Raw genomic sequence first — 16818 nt, 5'->3', positions numbered from 1 at the left:
CTCTCTGCCCGTCCTCTCTCTGTTCCCTTCGTTCTGTTCCTTTCCCTCTGTTCCCCTCTCTCTGTTCCCCTCTCTCTGTCCCCTCTCTTTATCCCCTGTCTCTGTCCCCCCTCGCTTTATCCCCTCTCTCTGTACCCAAATTCTCAGTCCCCCCTCTCTCCCCCTCTCTCTCTCCACCCTCTCTCTGTCCCCCCTCTCTCTGTTCCCCTCTCTCTGTCATCCACACACTGTCTCCCACTCTCTCTGTCCCCACCTCTCTGTCCGCAAACTCTCAGTCCCGCTCTCTCTGTCCTCCTCTCTCTCTCCCCCCGCTATGTCCCCCCTCTCTCTGTTCCCCTCTCTCTGTTCCCCTCTCTCTGTCATCCACACACTGTCTCACATTCTCTCTGACCCCATCTCTCTGTCTCCAAACTCTCAGTCCCCCCTCTCTCTGTCCCCCCTCTCTCTGTCCCCCTCTCTCTTTCCCCAATCTCTCTGTTCCCCTCTCTCTGTCATCCACACACTGTCTCCCACTCTCTCTGTCCCCACCTCTCTGTCCCCCCTCTCTGTCCCCCCTCTCTATGCCTACTCTCTGTCCCACCCTCACTCTTTCCACTCTCCCTGTCCCCCTGTCTTCTGTCTCCCTTCGCACTGTCCCCCCCTGTCGGTCCGCCCTCTCTCTGTTCCCTTCTCTCTGTTCCCCTCACTCTATCCCCATATCTCTGTCCGGCTCTCTCGGTCTCCTTCTCTCTGTCTCCTTCTCTCTGTTCCCTTCTATCTGTTCCACTCTCTCTATCCTCCTCTCTCTGTAGCCCTCTCTCTGCACCCCTCTCTCTGTACCCCTCTCTCTGTACCGCTCTCTCTGATCTCCTCTCTCTGTCCACTCTCTTTGACTCCCTGTCTCTGTCCCCTCTCTTTATCCCCCTCTCTCTGTTCATCCTCTCTCTGTCCCCTCTCTCTTTTCCCCCTCTCTCTATCCCCCAGCTCTGTCCCTACTCTCTCTGCCCCCCTCTTCTCTGTTCCCCTCTCTCTGTCCCCCTCTCTCTGTTCCTATTCTATCTCTGTCCCACTCTCTCTGCCCGTCCTCTCTCTGTTCCCTTCGTTCTGTTCCTTTCCCTCTGTTCCCCTCTCTCTGTTCCCCTCTCTCTGTCCCCTCTCTTTATCCCCTGTCTCTGTCCCCCCTCGCTTTATCCCCTCTCTCTGTACCCAAATTCTCAGTCCCCCCTCTCTCCCCCTCTCTCTCTCCACCCTCTCTCTGTCCCCCCTCTCTCTGTTCCCCTCTCTCTGTCATCCACACACTGTCTCCCACTCTCTCTGTCCCCACCTCTCTGTCCGCAAACTCTCAGTCCCGCTCTCTCTGTCCTCCTCTCTCTCTCCCCCCGCTATGTCCCCCCTCTCTCTGTTCCCCTCTCTCTGTTCCCCTCTCTCTGTCATCCACACACTGTCTCACATTCTCTCTGACCCCATCTCTCTGTCTCCAAACTCTCAGTCCCCCCTCTCTCTGTCCCCCCTCTCTCTGTCCCCCTCTCTCTTTCCCCAATCTCTCTGTTCCCCTCTCTCTGTCATCCACACACTGTCTCCCACTCTCTCTGTCCCCACCTCTCTGTCCCCCCTCTCTGTCCCCCCTCTCTATGCCTACTCTCTGTCCCACCCTCACTCTTTCCACTCTCCCTGTCCCCCTGTCTTCTGTCTCCCTTCGCACTGTCCCCCCCTGTCGGACCCCCTCTCTCTGTTCCCATCTCTCTGTTCCCCTCACTCTATCCCTATATCTCTGTCCGGCTCTCACTGTCTGCTTCTCTCTGTCTCCTCTCTGTGTTCCCTTCTCTCTTTTCCACTTTCTCTGTCCGCCTCTCTCTGTAGCCCTCTCTCTGCACCCCTCTCTCTGTACCTCTCTCTCTGTACCGCTCTCTCTGAAACCCTCTCTCTGTCCACTCTCTTTGACTCCCTGTCTCTGTCCCCTCTCTCTTTATCCCCCTCTCTCTGTCCCCAAACACTCTGTTCCCTTCTCTATGTCCCCTCTCTTTGTCCCCCTCTCTCTGTCCATCCTCTCTCTGTCCCCCTCTCTCTATCCCCCAGCTCTGTCCCTCCTCTCTCTGCCCCCCTCTTCTCTGCTCCCCTCTTTCTGTCACCCACACTCTGCCCCCACTCTCTCTGTCCCAACCTGTCTGTCCCCCCCTTTGTCCATACATCTCTCTGTCCCCCTAGGTCTGTTCTCCTCTATCTGTCACCCCCTTCTCTGTACTTCCCCTCTCTCTGCCTCCTCCCTCATTCCCACACTCACTCTGTCCACCCTCCCTGTCCCCGTGTCATTTGTCTCCACTCGCTCTGTTCCCCCTGTCTGTCCCCCTCTCTTTATTCCCCCTCTCTCTGCCCCCCTCCCTCTGTTCCCCTCTCTCTGTCATTCACACTCTGTCCCCGACTGTCTCTGTCCCCATTCTCTCTGTTGCCCTCTCTCTGTTCCTCTCTCTGTGAACCTCACTCACTCCCCCACCTCTCTGTCCCCCCTCTACCCGACGTCTCTCTTTCCCCCTAAGTCTGTCCTCCGCTCTCTGTCACAGTCTTCTCTGTCCCCCCGTCTCTCTGCCTCCTCTCTCTGTCCACTCTCGCTCTGTCCACCCTGTCTGTCGCCCCTCTCTCTGTCCCCCTCTCTCTGTCCCCCTTTCTCTGTTCCTATTCTCTCTCTGTCCCACTCTCTCTACCCGTCCTCTCTCTGTTCCCTTCGTTCTGTTCCTTTCCCTCTGTTCCCCTCTCTCTGTTCCCCTCTCTCTGTCCCCTCTCTTTATCCCCTGTCTCTGTCCCCCCTCGCTTTATCCCCTCTCTCTGTCCCCAAATTCTCAGTTCCCCCTCTGTCCCCCCCTCTCTCTCCCCCTCTCTCTGTCCCCCTCTCTCTGTTCCCCTCTCTCTGTCATCCACACACTGTCTCTCACTCTCTCTGTCCCCACCTCTCTGTCCCCAAACTCTCAGTCCCCCTCTCTCTGTCCCCCTCTCTCTGTCCCCCCGCTATGTCCCCCCTCTCTCTGTTCCCCTCTCTCTGTTCCCCTCTCTCTGTCATCCACACACTGTCTCACACTCTCTCTGACCCCATCTCTCTGTCTCCAAACTCTCAGTCCCCCTCTCTCTGTCCCCTCTCTCTTTCCCCCCTCTCTCTGTTCCCCTCTCTCTGTCATCCACACACTGTCTCCCACTCTCTCTGTCCCCACCTCTCTGTCCCCCCTCTCTATGCCTACTCTCTGTCCCACCCTCACTCTTTCCACTCTCCCTGTCCCCCTGTCTTCAGTCTCCCTTCGCACTGTCCCCCCCTGTCGGTCCCCCCTCTCTCTGTTCCCATCTCTCTGTTCCCCTCACTCTATCCCTATAACTCTGTCCGGCTCTCACTGTCTGCTTCTCTCTGTCTCCTCTCTGTGTTCCCTTCTCTCTGTTCCACTTTCTCTGTCCTCCTCTCTTTGTAGCCCTCTCTCTGCACCCCTCTCTCTGTACCTCTCTCTCTGTACCGCTCTCTCTGATCCCCTCTCTCTGTCTACTCTCTTTGACTCCCTGTCTCTGTCCCCTCTCTCTTTATCCCCCTCTCTCTGTCCCCAAACACTCTGTTCCCTTCTCTATGTCCCCTCTCTTTGTCCCCCTCTCTCTGTCCATCCTCTCTCTGTCCCCCTCTCTCTATCCCCCAGCTCTGTCCCTCCTCTCTCTGCCCCCCTCTTCTCTGCTCCCCTCTTTCTGTACCACACTCTGCCCCCACTCTCTCTGTCCCAACCTGTCTGTCCCCCCCTTTGTCCATACATCTCTCTGTCCCCCTAGGTCTGTTCTCCTCTATCTGTCACCCCCTTCTCTGTACTTCCCCTCTCTCTGCCTCCTCCCTCATTCCCATACTCACTCTGTCCACCCTCCCTGTCCCCGTGCCTTTTGTCTCCCCTCGCTCTGTTCCCCCGTCTGTCCCCCTCTCTTTATTCCCCCTCTCTCTGTCCCCCCTCCCTCTGTTCCCCTCTCTCTGTCATTCACACTCTGTCCCCATTCTGTCTGTTCCCCTCTCTCTGTTCCTCTCTCTGTAACCCTTACTCAGTCCCCTACGTCTCTGTCCCCCCTCTGCCCCACGTATCCCTTTCCACCCAAGTCTGTCCTCCGCTCTCTGTCACACTCTTCTCTGTCCCCCCGTCTCTCTGCCTCCTCTCTCTGTCCACTCTCGCTCTGTCCACCCTGTCTCTCGCCCCTCTATCTGTCCCCCTCTCTCTGTCCCCCTTTCTCTGTTCCTATTCGTCTCTGTCCCACTCTCTCTGCCCGTCCTCTCTCTGTTCCCTTCTCTCTGTTCCATTCCCTCTGTTCCCCACTCTCTGTTCCCCTCTCTCTGTCCCCTCTCTTTATCCCCTGTCTCTGTCCCCCCTCGCTTTATCCCCTCGCTCTGTCCCCAAATTCTCAGTCCCCCCTCTCTCTGTCCCCCCTCTCTGTCCCCCTCTGTCTGTTCCCCTCTCTCTGTTCCCCTCTCTCTGTCATCCACACACTGTCTCCCACTCTCTCTGTCCCCACATCTCTATACCTACTCTCTGTCCCACCCTCACTGTGTCCACTCTGTCTGTCCCCCTGTCTTCTGTCTCCCTTCGCTCTGTCACCCCTGTCTGTCCCCCCTCGCTCTGCCCCCCTCTCTCTTTCCGCCCTCTCTCTGTTCCCTTCTCTCTGTTCCCCTCACTCTATCCCCATATCTCTGTCCGGCTATCTCTGTCTCCTTCTCTCTGTCTCCTTCTCTCTGTTCCCTTCTCTCTGTTCCGCTCTCTCTATCCTCCTCGCTCTGTCGCACTCTCTCTGCACCCCTCTCTCTGTACCCCTCTCTCTGATCCCCTCTCTCTGTCCCCTCTCTTTGACCCCCTGTCTCTGTCACCTCTCTCTTTATCCCCCTATCTCTGTCCCCAAACACTCTGTTCCCTTCTCTATGTCCCCTCTCTTTGTCCCCCTCTCTCTGTCCATCCTCTCTGTGGCCCCCTCTCTCTTTTTCCCCCTCTCTCTATCCCCCAGCTCTGTCCCTCCTCTCTCTGTCCCCCTCTTCTCATTTCCCCTCTTTCTGTCACCCACACTCTGCCCCCACTTTCTCTGTCCCAACCTGTCTGGCCCCCCCTTTGTCCCCACATCTCTCTGTCCCCCAAGTCTGTCCTCCTCTCTCTGTCACCCCCATCTCTGTACGTCCCCTCTCTCTGCCTCCTCCCTCTGTCCCACACTCACTCTGTCCACCCTCCCTGTCCCCCTGTCTTTTGTCTCCCCTCGCTCTGCTCCCCCCGTCTGTCCCCTATCTTTATTTCCCCTCCCTCTGTCCCCACTCTCTCTGTTCCCCTCTCTCTGTCCCCTCTCTCTGTCCCCCTCTCTCCGTCCCCCTCTGTTTATCCCCTCTCTCTGTCCCCACTCTCTTTGTTCTCCTCTCTCTGTCCCCCTCTCTTTATCCCCCTCTATTTATCCCCCTCTGTCTGTCACCCTCTCTCTATCCTCCCTCACTCTCTTTGCCCACTCTCTCTGTTCAACTCTCTCTGCCCCCTATCTTTGTGCCTCTCTATATATCCCCCCTCTCTGTCTGTCCCCCCTCACTGTCCCCCTCTCTCTGTCCCCCTCTCCTTGTCCCCCTCTCTTTGTTCCCCTCTCTCTGTTCCACTCTCTCTGTCCCCTTCTCTCTCTTTCATCATTCTCTCTGTCCCCCTCTCCTCGTCCCACCTCTCTCTGTCCCCCTCTCTCTATCCTCCCTCTCCCTCTTTCCCCACTCTCTCTGTTCCCCTCTCTCTGTCCCCTATCATTGTGACCCTCTCTCTCTGTCCCCCCTCTCTCTATATCCCCTTCTCTCTGTCCGCCTCTCTCTGTCCCCTGTCTCTGTCCCCCATCTCTTTTCCCTTTTCTGAATCCCACTTTCTCTGTCCCACCCTCTCTGTCCCAGTCTCTCTTTCCCCCTCTCTGTTCACCCTCTCTCTGTCCCCTTCTCTTTGTCCCCTTCTCTCTATTCCCTCTTTTCGTCCTCCCCTCTCTCAACCTCTTCTCTCTCGCTCCCTCCCATCCCTCTCCCCCCGCTAACGCCCTCACGACCCTTCCTCATGTCTCTCGCACTCTCCAGCCCTCTATCCCTCCCCCTATCTTTTACCCCCTGACTCCCTATCTTTGTGCCCCTCTATCTGTCCCCCTCTCTGTCTGTCCCGCCTCACTGTCCATCTCTCTCTGTCCCCCTCTCCTTGTCCCCCTCTCTCCCATTCCCTCTTTCGCACTCTCCCTCATTCTCGGCCTCACCCTCCCCTCCCTCCCCTCTCTCACCATCCCCCCTCCCTCAGCTCTCTCGCCCTTCTCTCTGGCCCTCTCCATACCCCTCGCCCTCTCTCACTCCCCTCTCTCGCCCTCCTCTGCATCCCTTCCCTCTCTTACCCTCTCCCTCCCTCCCTTCCCTCTCACTCCCTTTCCCTCCATCAAGCGTTCCCCTCCTTCCTTCCCCTCTCTCATCTTCCCCTCCCTTTCTCCCCTCTCTTGCCCTCCTCTATCGCCCTTTCCCTTCTTGCCCTCCCTTACCTCCCCTCTCTCGCTCTCCTCTGTCTCCCTCCCCTCTCTCGCCCTCCCCTCACTCTCCCCGTCTCTCCCTCTCCTCTCACGCACTCCCTTCTCTCACCCTCAATTCCCTCCCCTCTCTCGTCCTCCTCTCTCTCACCCTCACCATTCTCTCGCCCTCCCCTCCTTCCCTACCTTCTCCCACCCTCCCCTCCCTCCCTACACTCTCTCGCCACCTCCGTCCCTCTCGTCCTCTCCGTTGTCTCGCCCTTCCATCTCTCGCCCTCTCCTTTCCTCTCGTCCTCACCTCCTTCACTCCCGTCTCTCTCCCTCCACTTTATCGCCCTCCCCCTCTCACACTCCCCTCTCTCACCCTCACCCCTCTCTCGCCCTCCCCTTGCTCCCTTCCCTCTCACGACTTAACCCTCCCTCACGCTCTCCCCTCCGTCTCTCCCCTCTTTCGCCCTCCCCTATCTCCCTCCCTCTCTCACTCCTCCCCTCTCTCGCCAACCCCTCCCTCCCCTCTCTCGCCGTCGCCTCTCTCACCATCCCCTCTCTCACCCTCCCCTTCTCTCGCACTCCCCGACTTCACCCTCTCCCTCCCTCTCCCCCTCTCCCTCCCTCTCGCCCACGCCACCCGCCCTCCCCTCTCTCACCCTCCCCTCTTTCATCCTCTCCCTCCCTCTCGCCTTCACCTCCCTCTCCCCTCGCTTGCACTCGGTCTCCCCCTCCCCCTTTTTCGCCCTCCCCCATTTCTCGCCCTCCTTCCTGCTCCCCCTCCCCTCCCTTCCCTCTCGTCTCTCGATCTCCCCTCTCTGGCCATCTCCTCTCTCGCCCTCCCCCTCTTTCCCCTGTCCTCTCTCACTCCCCCTCCCTCTCGCTCTCCACTCTCCTGCCCTCCCCGTCCTCAGTACCCTGTCTCATCCTCCCCTCTCTCAACCTCTCATCTCTCTCTTTCCCTCCCCTCCCTCCCTCCCCTCTCTTGCCCTCTCCCTCCCTTTCCCTCCCCCTCTCTCGCGCTCCCTCTCACCTATGCCCTCTTTCGCCCTCTCCCTCCGTCTTGACATTCCCTCCCCTACCTCCATCCCATCTCTCCCCTTCCCTTATCTCACCCTATCTCTCCCTTGCCCCCTCTCACTTTTCCCCCTCACCTTCATTCTCCCTCCACCTTCTCTCACTCTTGACCTCCTTCAATCAGTGTCTCTCTCTCTCCTCACCTTCCTCCGTTTTTCTGTGACTGAATCTCTCTCCCTCGTGTCTCTCCCTCCCTCTGTCTAAGACACACTCTGTCTCCCTGGTCCTTCCCTCTCCCTCTGAACCACTGGGGTTTGCGGAGTTGGTTGGTCGTGAGACTGCGTGTGGGCGGGGGGTGGTGTGAGATGTGGAAGTTAGGAGGAGTGGAAAATGGGGTAGAGATGGGACTGCTGGAGGGAGACAGAGACGGCAGGGAAGAGAGAGTGAGTGTGTGGGGATATGGAAGAGTGTGGGCATGTGGATAAACTGGGGTTCGGGGGATTGTGTGTGATAGGGGATACGGAGGAGTGTGAAAAGGAGAAGTGGTGAGAGAGGGGGAGAGAATTGAGTAGAAATAGAAGGGGAGATGAAATGGGGAGACAATGCTGCAGTGGAGGAGCAGAGGGAGTTAAACCCAGCTCCTGAGCTCAGGGCGCGGTGCTGTCCCCTTCCCTGAGGACCAGGACTTGGTACTGAGTCTGTCTCTCTCCAGCTCAGCTTCTCCAACACAAAGACACACAACAACATTGGTCACTCTGCTGCTCGGCACGCATTAATGAGCATTTTTATTGTTTACAAATGGAAGTGATGGCCACAATCAGTGGGATGGTGCCTTTTCTCACTGGCACGAGTTGTGAGAAACATTGAAATGTTTCCCTGTAACCCCCCTGTGGGATAAGGATGGACAAACCAGCGCTACCCTCAGTCTGTTACCATAGCGACAGGCTGCTCCATCGTTGAAACACTGAACTGAAATGAGAAAATCCAGGATGGATTGATTAATGAGGGAATTTGATGGATGGATGGATTTGGGTGAAGGGATATTTCAGCACATTCTTCAGCTGCTGCCTGAACTTAGTCTGGGTCACGGCATAAATCGCGGTGTTTGTGCAGCAACTGAGGAGCTGCAGCATGAAGCCTAATTCCCGTACATCGTAATGGAGAAACACAGATTGATACCCAATATCCCACATCCGTCTCCATATAGAAAACAGCATTAACGTTGGCCATAACAGGATGAAATTGACTGAGATCACAATCAGTAAAATGATGGACTTTTTTCGGTTTCTCATTTCTGTGTCAGACAGAGCGTCCCCATTGGTGTGAGCGCGGAGTCTCCTGCGGGCTCTGCTGGTCACTACAATGTGTCTGACGGTGAGAACATTGAGCAGCAGAATCAGGAGAAATGGGACACACGGAGTTAGAATGTGGTGGAGGAACTCGAGTGTGACCCAGAAACTGGAGGAATAAACAGTGTCTATTACATCACAAAACCAGGGGCGGTTCGTCAGCCGATACCGATCCGTGAATATAAAATACCAGAAAATGTTCTTTAAACCGCTCAGCACAGTCACTGCTCCCAGAACCACTGCCGCCGTTTTCTCACTGCAATATTTACTTTTCAGCTTCTGGCAACAAATGGCCACAAACCGATCAAAGGTGAAAGTGACGGTGAACCAGACAGAGCAGTCAGTGGCTGCATAAACCAGGACGGCGTGGATATTACACACGGGGACGGAGTCCTTCAGGAAATAAAACTGTTCCCAATAAACAATGGGAATGTGTCTCAGGATCAGGTCGAGGATAATGACCAGGAGATCCGCCGCTGCCATGGCCCCCAGGTAATGTCTGACACATGGAGACAATCCACAATCTTTATAAAGCAGGACGTAGATGGTAACTACGTTAGCTGTGAGGAAGGAAAACAAACCCATTATCCATCAGCCTGGAGGCAAAGGGACCCGTTTGATCGGGGACCCAGTGAGATTTTCAAATGTGTCCCTGTATTGAGGGATTTATTTAAATAATTGAAGCTGGAATAACAAATGGGAATGCCTGAATTACTGACGAAAATGTGACATAAACCACAAGAAACCCACCCTCCCCAAACACACAGAGACACATCCATAAGGACAGATTGTTTCCAGAACATTCCCACACACCTGATCTCTCAAGAGCAGATGCAGGTCACTCCTTCCCAGTTCCTAATACGGAGGGTGGAATCGTTGCTGTCGTGAAGGATTCTGTCCCAGTTTCCTGAAGACAAACGGAGTTTGGGAATTCCTGTATTTTGGTCTAAATTGTGGTTGATCCTGTGTCGTGGAGAAATGTAAACACAGGGAAAACGTATTCACCCCTTTAACTGCCTAAGGGGCCTTCGGAACAATGTCTCCTTCTCCCTGGAACGGGATCTATTCGCTCAGGATCTTATCGTTTGTTCAATTCACTGACGTCCGGCCGTTCACAAACAATGTCAGGGACGGAACGTTCCGGGGAATGTCAGTTATAGAATGTTGGGGACAGAACGTTCCGGGGAATGTCAGTTATAGAATGTTGGGGACAGAACGTTCCGGGGATGTCAGTTATAGAATGTTGGGGACAGAACGTTCCGGGAATGTCAGTTATAGAATGTCAGGGACAGAACTTCTGGGGAATGTCAGTTATAGATTTTTGGGGACGGAAAGTTCTGGGGAATGTCAATTATAGAATGTCGGGGAGAGAACGTTCCAGAAAACCCCTTGCCCTGTCCATCACATTTACCACCATCTACTGCACCAACATGATGTACTGTGTACAGGCTACACATCTGTTCAGAACAGGGAGCGTTGCAGAACACAGCAGGGCACTAATGTATGAACCTGAAACAAATATTAATCAAGCATGTGGAGCTGCACAGACCACATCATTGCATTATCTACAAACCTCCACCAGATAGTCTGACCAGCACAGCGACCTATGCAGTGATCACCCGTGAATTAATTTGTAAACCAGGAGCAATTACCCTCCCAACATATAGGACTGTGTACACCACCCCAGTGCATTGATCTGTAAACCAGGAGCAGTTCCCCTCCCAGCATGTAGGGTTGTATACAGCACCACAATGCATTGCTCAGTAACACAGTGTTAGATCCATGCCCAGTGTGGGGAAACTAGCCGCCCATGCTGGATGTGACAGGATGTGCAGCTCCCATTCATTTCCAGCTCCTTATCTCCATTGTGCCATGACAATGGCGTGCTGTGGGTGTGAACATCACTGCCAGAGAGGGATGGTGGGGAAAGCACTTTAAATGTCTCCACATGGGAGGGGTTTCGGTATAGACAGAGATGGGGAGACTGAGAGATAGTGTTATGGAAGGATGTGTTCCCAGGTTTCAGAATGCTGAAAGGTGGACACTTCGACTGCATCCGGTATCATGAGCCTGTCTTCCCAGGAAAGATAGGAAAAAGGGATAATGGTTTAAGGTCAGATGAGCATTTGTTCTGCATCTTTGTAACTGGAATTGGCTTCAACAAAATCTATGACTCATTGGGCAGATTCGAACAGTATTTTTTTCGCAGTGCCATTTTCATTGAGTGTGACAGACGGATTGCCTGGACGAGAATGAGGTAATTTCCCGGGGTTATCTTACTGAGCTCACCACATTAACTACCCACCCCACCTCATGGTGTCCCTCTCATTCAATGCCAGCCTGATTCTTCCATCCATCATGGCTGGAGGTACTCACCATCGCCCGGATACCCCTGGATATTCCATGATCCCTGGCACTGGTGCCATCTCTAAAAGCCCAATGGGCACACGGTTGAGCTTTCTCCGTTTGGAGCTGCCTTGCACAGTTTACCCCGAGTATGGCATGTACGGGACAATTACACCACGGTTTGTTGACAGGGGCATGGAGGTTCTGGTGGATAGGCTCGTTCAGAGCGGGAACATTCTCTTCCCAGAGGGGGCCACACCACCAGACCCACCGAGCATGGTCTGAGCTCACCACCGAACTCAGTGCAGTATCCTCGGTCAGAGGAAATTTCCTGCAATCCAGGACACGCATCAATAACCTTCCCCGCTCTGTCAGGATAAAGGTCACCGTATTCTCTCTGCTCCCTCACACTCACTGTATATCTGTTATAGCACCGACCTCCGAACAAGGCTCATGCTCCATCACTCTCACTGCTGCATGTTATACCTTCTCTCTCTCTCCTCTCTCTCTCTCTCTCTCTGTCACCCCATCCACTTTACCCCCCACATCAATAACACTGCATGGATACAACGCTGTCGACAGCCTGCCTATGAAAACCTCACCATTTGCCATTATCCCCAACTACACCAGCACTAACAGCAGTGCCACCCACTCCCACCCTCAAGTCCTCCTCTCCCCATGGGAGGACTCTGGTAGGAGTCGGCGAGGGTCGGGACGCCTCGTGTGGAGATTCTGAAACATCCACGTCCCACCGACCGAGTAAGGAGCAATGTTAAGTGAAGGGCAATTCTCACTTTAAACCCACTGGTAGCTCCGTTTCCCACCGGCACAACTTAGAAGCCGTGGCCCTGATGCCATCTCCATTCTGTGTCGAGCTGGTACAAATGGAATACCCTTGGTCTCGGTGAGCAAGAGGCTGGGCTCACATCACATCGTCACCACCACCTCCCAGGAAGGGAGCACGGAGGCTCCCTACTACACTTCCCCCTGTAAACAGCTCAGATATTGAAACTAATCTGTGATAGTTACTGCTCTCCCCGCTTGTCCTGATATCTTCAACAATCTGTGCTCTTATACACGCAGCACCCTCTGCTCCTGCAGCCCCTTTATAATGGTACAGGCTTGTTTTATTTTATCTTTCCATGTCCTTCCTACCAAAGTGCATTACCTCACACTGCTCTGCATCGATCCCCATCTGCCCGAAAACTACACCAACACGTGATTGTCTTGTTAGATTTCCACACTGTCCCCCATAGACTTCACAGTTCTTCCAGGTTTGGTGCCAATTACAAACATTGAGATTGTCACAGCGTCTCAGTCCCCAAGAAACAACTGAAATCTTGCCACACTCTTGAATATGAGCAAGTGAAATACTGATATATTCCAACGGAGGGAGTCGAATAATGAGATGTCGTCAAAAGACCAACAAAACTCCTGACACACACTAGACACAGTGAATGAAATATTGATAAAACATTGAGCAAGAGAAATCCGGACAGGCTGTGCTTATCTTCATTGAAATCATGATGTTAATTGAAAGTGTGTACTGTCCCTTTAAGAGAGAATGAATGCTGCTCTGAACTGAGAGCGGACAGCACCTGTGGAAATGAGAGGATGGCAGACACAGAGAGTCAAGGACAACTGAAAATATGTAACATTTGTGCGTGAAATAGATCCCTGAGTGGTTGCTCTTTGGACAACAATTCGAATTTTACCAAGCAGTTTAAATTATGCCACAGGATACTAAAACCAAATCAAGTTTGATTTTATTGGTTTTTGAAAATTGAATCAATGAGATAATTCGATGTTGGGGATAATAGGAATGCAGGCATTTTGGAAATTGCAGACAGAGCAATTGCCACCTACGCACATCGAAGAGATTAGAAAATACTGTCTATCAAAGGTAACTTTTCAAATGGATGATATTCATAGTAAACAGAAAGATGATGAACTGGGGAGATCCACAGGGGGAAGAAAACACCGAAAACGACAGCTGCGATGTGGTTTTGAATTTACATTTATGTAATTTTAATAAGTATCTGATTGAAAGTGTCTATCGTTATAGAGCTGGAGTCGGGTAATAAGCAGTTCAGAGAAAGGGACCTCTCAGAGTTGTGAATAGTTAATGTAAAATGTTCATTTTCAGAGTTATAAAATAAATTGATGTTTTTATTTAAACAGTGGAATTTGAGAGATCTCTGTCACTCAGATTTTAAAAGCTTATGATGCGAATTGTTCTTGTTGATTAGGTTAAATTACCAGATGAGCTTCACGCCGTGTCCTAACAATTGCTATGTGTGTGTGTTTCTGTGTGTCTCTGTTTCTGTGTGTCTCTGTGTGGGGCAGGTCTGGCAGTCTCTGTGGTGCTTAAAGTGATGCAATGCCACCCTCTGCTCGCCTCCCCAAGCCACTGCACAGGCATTGGCAGAGGGTGAAAAACAACAATTATTCACTTAGAGAGGGGGAGGGAGAGGCCAATTGCTCACAGCACCATTTAAATTGTTTTTTTTTCTCCATGTACTGATCTTTTAAACGTTGTAACTGCACACATTTCCACCACTTCCTCTGGAAGTTCATTCCACACACAAGCCATCTTCTGTCTAAAATCATTACCTCTCGTGACTTTTGTCAACCTTTGTCCTCTCAACGTAAAATATCCCTCAGTCTTGAATCCCCCACTCATGTAAAAAGATATTGGCCCTTCAGTTTTCTGAACCCATCCTGGTTTTATAAACCTCCGAAACATCAAACCCTCAATCTCATACTCTCCAGCCTATCCAGCCTGTCCTTATCGCTCACTCCCTCCATTCCCAGCATCATCCAGGTTATTCTGTTCTGAACCCTCTCTACTTTAATAATATCAAGGTCAATAATATCAATGTGAATAGTGAAGGTATTTTCAAAGTGTACAGGGAGTCTAAAACTAGAGGACATAGTTTTAAAGTGAGTGGGGAAAAATGTGAGCTGAGGGGCAGCTTTTTCACCCAGAGGGTGGTGTGCCTATGGAATGAGTGGGCAGGATGACCGGACTGGACACAGTATTCCAGAAGAGGCCTCACCGATATCCTGTACAACCTCAACATAATGTCCCAATTCAGATACTCAAAGGTCTGACTCATGAAGACAAGTGTACTAAACACCTTCTTAACCACACTAACAATATGTGATGCAAATTTTAATTAACTATACCAGACGGCCTAGATCTCTATTGTACAATACTGCCAAAGACCCTACTTTTAATTTTATAGGTCCTGCTCTTGTATGATTTAACAAATGAAATGCCTCGCATTAATCCAAATTAAACTCCATCTGTCACCCCTCAGAACAGTAAGTAATATTACTGCTTCCTCACTCTCCCTCTTCAATTTTAAAATGCCAATCCCCTCTCCAGTAGGCCTGCACACTCCAGACTTGATATTCACAAAGACTGAGCTTGGTTTGCCATGTTTGCTTTTGGGGAAGAGGGACAGATTGCAGACAGAGTCAGTGGGGAGGAGAGGCTGGACAATAATCAGTGGCCTGGTATCATTCCATGGTTTTAGAAAGAAGGCAGTCACGCATGTTATCGGTGGGTAACACTGATCGGAGTTTTGGGGACAGAAATTATTGTCTATCTTTGTCTTTGGTGTTTAGTAATAAATATCTATTCGAAATCCTTCATTGTGCAGAGTAAGTCTGCAGGATTTATTTCCCTAATATTGAAGACTGCAGATAATAGCAGTAAATGATGTGTATTGTTTATTTCGATGGTACAGTACGTGATCTCAACTTCCGAAAACTGAACCAAATACCTTGCATTTGTTTAGCAATGAAAAACATTTTGTGTAGTTCAGTAATGTTAATCAGATTTTAAGAAATCCATACCGAGCTGAAAGCTGGTACTTAAAATGCGACCTAAAGTCTGGACATAGTTAAATCGTGTGGAATGGGTACTACCCGTACCTCTGAGCCAGAACTCTGGATTTGTTTCCAAATCCTTAACTTCTCTGGTAGTGTCCCTAGCTCTGGACCAAATGGTCTGGATTCAAGTCCTGCCTGTTGTGGAGGTGTATGCCAGCATGTCAGACCAGGCTGATGAACAAACACACAGGAGAATCATGTTGCTGCTTTAGGGACGATTGCTGAGTGGTGGCACTGTCCCTATCTCTGGGCACAAAGTTTCAGGTACAAATCCCACAGAAATGTTTCATAATACGTCTTGAAAAACTCGTGAAAATGGTGTTAGAATTGAGTATTGATGGAGAAGGAAGAGGTGTCAGTATTGAGTTTTAGAATTTAGGCCGAGCGAAGATTGAGAGCACAGCCATTTTACAGCAGTAGTGGTTTATAAAATCATAACAGCTATGGATAGGGTGAGTAGTCATGGTTTCTTTACAGGGTAGGGGCGTCCAAACGTAGAGGCCATTGGTTTAGAGTGTGAGGGGCAAGATTTGGAAGAGGCCTAAGCGGCACCATTTCATGCAGAGGAATGAGCGACCACAGGAAGTGGTGGAGGCTGGTCCAATTAAAATATTTGAAAGGCATCTGGATGCTGACAAATCTGCTGAGTTTTTGCAACCATTTCTGCATTTGTTAAAAAATAAGATGCCTTCATTTTACCACAGGTGCTCTGAATGCATAAACGTTTAAACATTTTTAAATGATGCAGTCACATATAAACACATTTTATTTTCTGCCAAGAAAAAAGCAGCAACGATGTACGTTCATGGAGCAGGGAATGTGATGGAGACATAGTTTAGACAATATTCATGGAAACCTCATCTGGTCCAGGTTGGGCGAGGATGATGTTATTGTGTGACTCAACTCAGAGAGTAAGAACATCTGATCTGCCCGAGAATGAGTGGCCGATACTGCACTCTCTCTCTCCCTCATTGTTCCTCATCACAGCAGTGTGTGCAAGCTAAAAAAAGTGTGCCTGAATAGTCTGAATAGTCACAGTCTGTTTTCCACGATAAGTAGTCCAGAACAAGAGGGCATAGGGAGAAGGAGAGAGGGGAATAATTTAGAAGGGACCTTACTGGCAAGTGTTTCACGCAGAGAGTGATGTGTGCTCAGGAAGTGCTGTCAGAGGAAGTGGTGAAGGCGGTATAATTGTACATTTAAAACGTGACTGAAAGACGAGGGATACTGGCCACATGCTTGCAAATGAGACTAGATTTGATTTGGTTATCTGGTCCGAGTGGACAAATTGCACTAACGGGTCTGTTTCCATGCTGTATGGCTCTCTCATTCTATAATAGGGATGAGGAGTCAGAATTCTTTTCTGGAAGTTTATCGTGCCTCTATGTTCACATTGATACAAGACTGAGTTCGTTAAGCAGTTGACAGGGAATTGTTTTATGGATAATAAGAAAGAGACAGGAGAGTGGGGCTGAGACCACATCCTGATCAGCTGCAATCTTAGTGCCTGGTGGATAAGGGTCAAAGTGTCTCATGACCCACTCCTGCTCTTCAGTCCCATGTTTCAGTGTTCCATTCAGCCCCTCAAATCTCCGAGAAACGAGCAGCTGGAGTCCATTACTGCTATCATCTTGTGCACAGCATCATGGAAGACCATTCAGCCCCTCAGTATTGTCACACACGGTTTGAGGTGATTTGGGAAATGTAATTTGCAAAGCCAGGCTGGGTATGAAAGAGG

This window comes from Chiloscyllium punctatum, chromosome 24, assembly GCF_047496795.1.
Source record: "Chiloscyllium punctatum isolate Juve2018m chromosome 24, sChiPun1.3, whole genome shotgun sequence".
Taxonomy (NCBI): domain Eukaryota; kingdom Metazoa; phylum Chordata; class Chondrichthyes; order Orectolobiformes; family Hemiscylliidae; genus Chiloscyllium; species Chiloscyllium punctatum.
This window is presented reverse-complemented; position numbering follows the sequence as displayed.